Source organism: Pelodiscus sinensis, chromosome 24 (genome assembly GCF_049634645.1).
Source record: "Pelodiscus sinensis isolate JC-2024 chromosome 24, ASM4963464v1, whole genome shotgun sequence".
Classification (NCBI taxonomy): Eukaryota; Metazoa; Chordata; order Testudines; family Trionychidae; genus Pelodiscus; species Pelodiscus sinensis.
In genome coordinates this window covers 3,602,840-3,610,843 of record NC_134734.1, presented here as the reverse complement: position 1 = coordinate 3,610,843, position 8,004 = coordinate 3,602,840, and the positions used below count along the sequence as shown (strand labels likewise).

Below are 8,004 nucleotides of genomic sequence, written 5' to 3'. Positions count from 1 at the left end.
TTTTCTAATCTTGCATCAAAAAGAACTAAACCGAAGCATGGGGAACGTTCTGGCTCTTCATCCTCCACGTCTTTTTCATCCCACCCTCCTCCACCCCACTCTAACACCTTCTTTACGTGAGAAAGTCAAGGGGGGCGGGAACGTTCCAGTTTTCATAAAGGAAACAGTTTAAAACATTTTGGAACGTGTAACAGCCCATCGATATTTTGAACGGAAATGGACCAAAACACTACTTTGTCAAACAGTGCTTGTAAGAGGGGAAAAGGTATGGTAATCTAGAAACGATGGTTGGAATCCTAGATGAGAAAATTGCGAACTACTCTCAATTTTGATTTTCACACAAAACGGAAAAAAACAGGAAAAATAGACATCTTTTCAAATGGATTTTTTGGAAACACTCAACCAAGTCTCATTCTAATTTTTGCAACGCATACATTGCCTCAAATGCTGGCAATTAATCCTAGCTTTGAAATAGAAGAGCATCCCGTTACAGAGCTGTTTCCACTCACGTGTGCCCTATAGAATTCTTCTGGCACGGTGCCGGGATACCTGCGCTGATAAGGCTCCAAGTTTTGACTTGCCGTAGCTAAACTACAGACATTGGAAGGGAAGTAGCAATATATAAAGGATACGGGAGAAACGGCAGGATCAAGTAACTTCCTTCATTTTTCTTACAGCCCGTGAGCAACCTGGTTGGAAACGTCGTTACGGTGAGTGTTCCATGCCTGATTTGATGTCCGGCTGGTTTCTCTTGTCGCAGCGGTTCTTAAGAAGCCCAAATCCCAAGCCAGATCTCAATTGGTAAAGCCTGCAGAGATGTGCAGGATCAGGCAAAAGGACAAATCAGCGGGATTCTAACGGGAGTATCAGCACTCATAACGATGTTCTTTCCAGTGCCCCTTCTCTTGTTGAGATTCTGCAGGTGTCTGTTCTTGATACCCCATTTAGAACAACTCCACACAGATGTCATACAGGTTGGGTCGTGCGCTTCACTGCAATGCAGACCGTTGCAGTAGATATTACAGTATCTCCTTGGACCTGAGACACACGGTCTCCAGTGCATTAGGATTAGACGTGAGCATGTTAGACAAACATCTCTTATGGATGGTCTAGATGACAAGTTTTCTAAGTCCGGGTCATGGCTTGCAAGGACAGGCCTGTGGTTGGCCATCAAACACTTTCTTTACCTGCACCTACGCAGGTACGGGCGCTCACGGCTCCAGTTGGCCACGGATCTCCGTTGCTGCCCATGGCAATTGCAGGAGACATTGCGGAACGGGACACCGCATTCCACTGCTCCCATTTGCCAGTAACGGTGATTTGTGGTCAGCGCGAGCAACGATCGCTCATACCTGAACAGGTAAACCAAGGGTCTCACGGTCTATCTGCTTGTCCTGACCTGGAGCAACTCAGAGTTTGCAAATTTCTAATTTGGATTGCGCTTGGCCCTTGTAGGAGCGCGTGGGCCTGGACATCATGAGCTCTGAAGGTCACTTCTAGTTCTGTGATCCTTTGATTCTGGTATACTAAAGTGTGACTGCTCAGCCTACTGAAGGAAGGTGGAGAGAAAAAGGAGAGACACAGAGAGGGGCAATGACCACTCTAATACTTCTTTCACATTTCCACTCTCTGTGAAATAGAGTAGTGTCATTGTGAGATTTTTGTTTTCTTTAACACCCTCTTGAGGACACGGCTGAAAGCACTCTTGCTGTGAGCATTCAAAGTCGTCTTCCAATTTTTCTAATCTTGCATCAAAAAGAACTAAACCAAAGCATGGGGAACGTTCTGGCTCTTCATCCTCCACGTCTTTTTCATCCCACCCTCCTCCATCCCGCTCTAAGGCCCTTTTTTCCGTGAGAAAATCAAGGGGGGAGGCGAAATGTTCCAGTTTTCATAAAGGAAACGGTTTAAAACATTTTGGAACGTGTAAAAGCCCCTGGACATTTAACAGGAAAATGGACCAAAACACTACTTTTTCAAAGAGCGCTTGTAAAAGGGGAAAAGGTCTGGCAATCTAGAAAAGATGGTTGGAATCCTAGATGAGAAAATTGCAAACCTCTCTCAGTTTTGATTTGCATACTAAAAGGAGAAAATGGGAAAAATAGACATTTTTTCAAATGGATTGTTTGGAAACACTCAACCAAGCCTGATTCTAATTTTTTCAACACATAAATTGCCTCAAACCCCGGCAGTTAATCCTAGCTTTGAAAAAGAAGAGCAGCCCGTTACAGAGCTGTTTGCACTCACGTGTGCCCTATAGACTTGTTCTGGCAGGTTGCCGGGAGAGCTGCGCTGACAAGGCTCCAATATTTGACTAGCTGTAGCTAAATTCCACAGATTGGGATGGAAGTAGGAATATATAAACGATACTGGAGAAACAGCAGGATCAAGTAACTTCCTTCATTTTTCTTACAGCCCGTGAGCAACCTGGTTGAAAACATCGCTACGGTGAGTGTTCCATGCCTGATTTGTTGTCGGGCTGGTTTCTCTTTTCGCAGCGGTTCTTAAGAAGCCCAAATCTCAAGCCAGTTCTCAGTTGGTATAGCCTGCAGAGATGTGCAGGATCGGGGCAAAGGACAAATCAGTGGGATTCTAAGTTCTAACGGGCGTATAAGCACTGATAATGATGTTCTTTGCAGTGCCCCTTCTCTCTGTTGAGATTCTGTACGGGTCTGTTCTTGATACCCCATTAAGAACAACCCCATGCTGACCTCATAGATGTTGGGGGGTGCGGTTCACTGCAATGCTCCCTGTTGCAGTGGATATTACAGTATCATTTTGGACCCTGAGACACACGGTTTCCACTTCATTAGGATTAGACATGGGCAGGTCAGACAAACATCTCTTAAGAATGGTCTAGATCAGCATTTGCCAAAGTCAAAGCTCCAAGTTCTGACTTGCTGTTGCTAAACTATGCAGATTGGGAGGGAAGTAGCAGTATATAAACGATACTGGAGAAAGAGCAGGATCAAGTAACTTCCTTCATTTTTCTTACAGCCCGTGAGCAACCTGGTTGGAAACGTCGTTACGGTGAGTGTTCCATACCTGATTTGTTGTCCGGCTGGTTTCTCTTCTCTCAGCGGTTCTTAAGAAGCCCAAATTCCAAGCCAGTTCCCAACTGGTAAAGCCTGCAGAGATGTGCAACATCTGGCCAAGGAACAAATCAGCAGGATTCTAAGTTCTAACGGGAGTATCAGCACTGATAACGATGTTCTTTGCACTATCCCTTCTCTTGTTCTTGATACGCTGTTAAGAACTCCACGCTGATGTCATACACGTTGGGTCGTGCGGTTCACTGCAATGCTCACCGTTGTAGTGGATATTACAGTATCAACTTGGACCTGAGACACACGGTCTCCACTGCATTAGGATTAGACGTGAGCATGTTAGACAAACATCTCTTAAGGATGGTCTAGATGACAAGTTTTCTAAGTCCGGGTCCTGGCTTGCAAGTACAGGCCTGTGGTTGGCCATCAAACACTTTCTTTACCTGCACCTACGCAGTTACGGGCGCTCGCGGCTCCAGTTGGCCTCGGATCTCCGTTGTTGCCCATGGGAATTGCAGGAGACGGTGCGGAACGGGACACCGCATTCCACCGCTCCAATTGGCCAGTAACGGTGATTTGTGGTCAGCGGGAGCGACGATCTCCCATACCTGAACAGGTAAACCAAGGGTCTCACGGGTTATCAGCGGTTTCTCCTGACCTGGAGCAACTCAGAGTTTGGAAACTTCTACTTTGGATGGTGCTTTGCCCTTGTAGGAGCGTGTGGGCCTGGACATCATGAGCTCTGAAGGTCACTTCTAGTTCTGTGATCCTTTGATTCTGGTATACTAAAGTGTGACTGCTCAGCCTACTGAAAGAAGGTGGAGAGAAAAAGGAGAGACACAGAGAGGGGCTATGACCACTCTAATACGTAAATCTTTCACATTTCCACTCTCTGTGAAATAGAGTAGTGTCATTGTGAGATTTTTGTTTTCTTTAACACCCTCTTGAGGACACCGCTGAAAGCACTCCTGGTGTGAATATTCAAAGTCGTCTTCCAATTTTTCTGATCTTGCATCAAAAAGAACTAAACCGAAGCATGGGGTACGTTCTGGCTCTTCATCCTCCACGTCTTTTTCATCCCACCCTCCTCCACCCCACTCTAACGCCTTCTTTATGTGAGAAAGTCAAGGGGGACGGGAACGTTCCAGTTTTCATAAAGGAAACAGTTTAAAACATTTTGGAACGTGTAACAGCCCATCGATATTTTGCACGGAAATGGACCAAAACACTACTTTGTCAAACAGTGCTTGTAAGAGGGGAAAAGGTATGGTAATCAAGAAAAGATGGTTGGAATCCTAGATGAGAAAATTGCGAACCACTCTCAGTTTTGATTTTCACACAAAACGGAAAAAAACAGGAAAAATAGACATCTTTTCAAATGGATTTTTTGGAAACACTCAACCAAGTCTCATTCTAATTTTTGCAACGCATACATTGCCTCAAATGCTGGCAATTAATCCTAGCTTTGAAATAGAAGAGCATCCCGTTACAGAGCTGTTTGCACTCACGTGTGCCCTATAGAATTCTTCTGGCACGGTGCCGGGATACCTGCGCTGATAAGGCTCCAAGTTTTGACTTGCCGTAGCTAAACTACAGACATTGGAAGGGAAGTAGCAATATATAAAGGATACGGGAAAAACGGCAGGATCAAGTAACTTCCTTCATTTTTCTTACAGCCCGTGAGCAACCTGGTTGGAAACGTCGTTACGGTGAGTGTTCCATGCCTGATTTGACTTCCGGCTGGTTTCTCTTCTCGCAGCGGTTCTTAAGAAGCCCAAATCCCAAGCCAGATCTCAATTGGTAAAGCCTGCAGAGATGTGCAGGATCGGGCAAAAGGAGAAATCAGCGGGATTCTAACTGGAGTATCAGCACTGATAATGATGTTCTTTGCAGTGCCCCTTCTCTTGTTGAGATTCTGCAGGTGTCTGTTCTTGATACCCCATTTAGAACAACTCCACACAGATGTCATACAGGTTGGGTCGTGCGCTTCACTGCAATGCAGACCGTTGCAGTAGATATTACAGTATCTCCTTGGACCTGAGACACACGGTCTCCAGTGCATTAGGATTAGACGTGAGCATGTTAGACAAACATCTCTTATGGATGGTCTAGATGACAAGTTTTCTAAGTCCGGGTCATGGCTTGCAAGGACAGGCCTGTGGTTGGCCATCAAACACTTTCTTTACCTGCACCTACGCAGGTACGGGCGCTCGCGGCTCCAGTTGGCCACGGATCTCCATTGCTGCCCATGGCAATTGCAGGAGACGTTGCGGAACGGGACACCGCATTCCACTGCTCCCATTGGCCAGTAACGGTGATTTGTTGTCAGCGCGAGCAACGATCGCTCATACCTGAACAGGTAAACCAAGGGTCTCACGGGCTATCAGCTTGTCCTGACCTGGAGCAACTCAGAGTTTGCAAATTTCTAATTTGGATGGCGCTTGGCCCTTGTAGGAGCGCGTGGGCCTGGACATCATGAGCTCTGAAGGTCACTTCTAGTTCTGTGATCCTTTGATTCTGGTATACTAAAGTGTGACTGCTCAGCCTACTGAAGGAAGGTGGAGAGAAAAAGGAGAGACACAGAGAGGGGCAATGACCACTCTAATACTTCTTTCACATTTCCGCTCTCTGTGAAATAGAGTAGTGTCATTGTGAGATTTTTGTTTTCTTTAACACCCTCTTGAGGACATGGCTGAAAGCACTCTTGCTGTGAGCATTCAAAGTCGTCTTCCAATTTTTCTAATCTTGCATCAAAAAGAACTAAACCAAAGCATGGGGAACGTTCTGGCTCTTCATCCTCCACGTCTTTTTCATCCCACCCTCCTCCATCCCGCTCTAACGCCCTTTTTTCCGTGAGAAAGTCAAGGGGGGAGGCGAAATGTTCCAGTTTTCATAAAGGAAACGGTTTAAAACATTTTGGAACGTGTAAAAGCCCCTGGACATTTAACAGGAAAATGGACCAAAACACTACTTTTTCAAAGAGCGCTTGTAAAAGGGGAAAAGGTATGGCAATCTAGAAAAGATGGTTGGAATCCTAGATGAGAAAATTGCAAACCTCTCTCAGTTTTGATTTGTATACTAAAAGGAGAAAATGGGAAAAATAGACATCTTTTCAAATGGATTGTTTGGAAACACTCAACCAAGCCTTATTCTAATTTTTTCAACACATAAATTGCCTCAAACCCCGGCAGTTAATCCTAGCTTTGAAAAAGAAGAGCAGCCCGTTACAGAGCTGTTTGCACTCACGTGTGCCCTATAGAATTGTTCTGGCAGGTTGCCGGGAGAGCTGCGCTGACAAGGCTCCAAGATTTGACTAGCTGTAGCTAAATTCCACAGATTGGGATGGAAGTAGGAATATATAAACGATACTGGAGAATCAGCAGGATCAAGTAATTTCCTTCATTTTTCTTACAGCCCGTGAGCAACCTGGTTGAAAACGTCGCTACGGTGAGTGTTCCATGCCTGATTTGTTGTCGGGCTGGTTTCTCTTTTCGCAGCGGTTCTTAAGAAGCTCAAATCCCAAGCCAGTTCTCAGTTGGTATAGCCTGCAGAGATGTGCAGGATCGGGGCAAAGGACAAATCAGTGGGATTCTAAGTTCTAACGGGAGTATAAGCACTGATAATGATGTTCTTTGCAGTGCCCCTTCTCTCTGTTGAGATTCTGTAAGGGTCTGTTCTTGATACCCCATTAAGAACAACCCCATGCTGACCTCATAGATGTTGGGGGGTGCGGTTCACTGCAATGCTCTCTTTTGCAGTGGATATTACAGTATCATTTTGGACCCTGAGACACACGGTTTCCACTTCATTAGGATTAGACATGGGCAGGTCAGACAAACATCTCTTAAGAATGGTCTAGATCAGCATTTGCCAAACTCAAAGCTCCAAGTTCTGACTTGCTGTTGCTAAACTATGCAGATTGGGAGGGAAGTAGCAGTATATAAACGATACTGGAGAAAGAGCAGGATCAAGTAACTTCCTTCATTTTTCTTACAGCCCGTGAGCAACCTGGTTGGAAACGTCGTTACGGTGAGTGTTCCATACCTGATTTGTTGTCCGGCTGGTTTCTCTTCTCTCAGCGGTTCTTAAGAAGCCCAAATTCCAAGCCAGTTCCCAACTGGTAAAGCCTGCAGAGATGTGCAAAATCTGGCCAAGGAACAAATCAGCAGGATTCTAAGTTCTAACGGGAGTATCAGCACTGATAACGATGTTCTTTGCACTATCCCTTCTCTTGTTCTTGATACGCTGTTAAGAACAACTCCACGCTGATGTCATACACGTTGGGTCGTGCGGTTCACTGCAATGCTCACCGTTGCAGTGGATATTACAGTATCAACTTGGACCTGAGACACACGGTCTCCACTGCATTAGGATTAGACGTGAGCATGTTAGAAAAACATCTCTTAAGGATGGTCTAGATGACAAGTTTTCTAAGTCCGGGTCCTGGCTTGTAAGGACAGGCCTGTGGTTGGCCATCAAACACTTTCTTTACCTGCACCTACGCAGTTACGGGCGCTCGCGGCTCCAGTTGGCCTCGGATCTCCGTTGTTGCCCATGGGAATTGCAGGAGACGGTGCGGAACGGGACACCGCATTCCACCGCTCCAATTGGCCAGTAACGGTGATTTGTGGTCAGCGGGAGCGACGATCTCCCATACCTGAACAGGTAAACCAAGGGTCTCACGGGTTATCAGCGGTTTCTCCTGACCTGGAGCAACTCAGAGTTTGGAAACTTCTACTTTGGATGGTGCTTTGCCCTTGTAGGAGCGTGTGGGCCTGGACATCATGAGCTCTGAAGGTCACTTCTAGTTCTGTGATCCTTTGATTCTGGTATACTAAAGTGTGACTGCTCAGCCTACTGAAAGAAGGTGGAGAGAAAAAGGAGAGACACAGAGAGGGGCTATGACCACTCTAATACGTAAATCTTTCACATTTCCACTCTCTGTGAAATAGAGTAG

The 8,004-nt window shown here is 45.8% G+C and overlaps 1 long non-coding RNA gene across 1 annotated transcript; it reads left to right on the top strand.

The window, feature by feature from the left end:
• The first annotated feature begins 4,722 nt into the window (after positions 1-4,722).
• On the top strand, positions 4,723-7,482 carry LOC142819499 (uncharacterized). Its single transcript, XR_012897419.1, has 3 exons — positions 4,723-4,756; positions 6,462-6,494; positions 7,044-7,482. It is a non-coding gene; the product is annotated as an uncharacterized LOC142819499 (long non-coding RNA).
• The last annotated feature ends 522 nt before the right edge of the window (positions 7,483-8,004 follow it).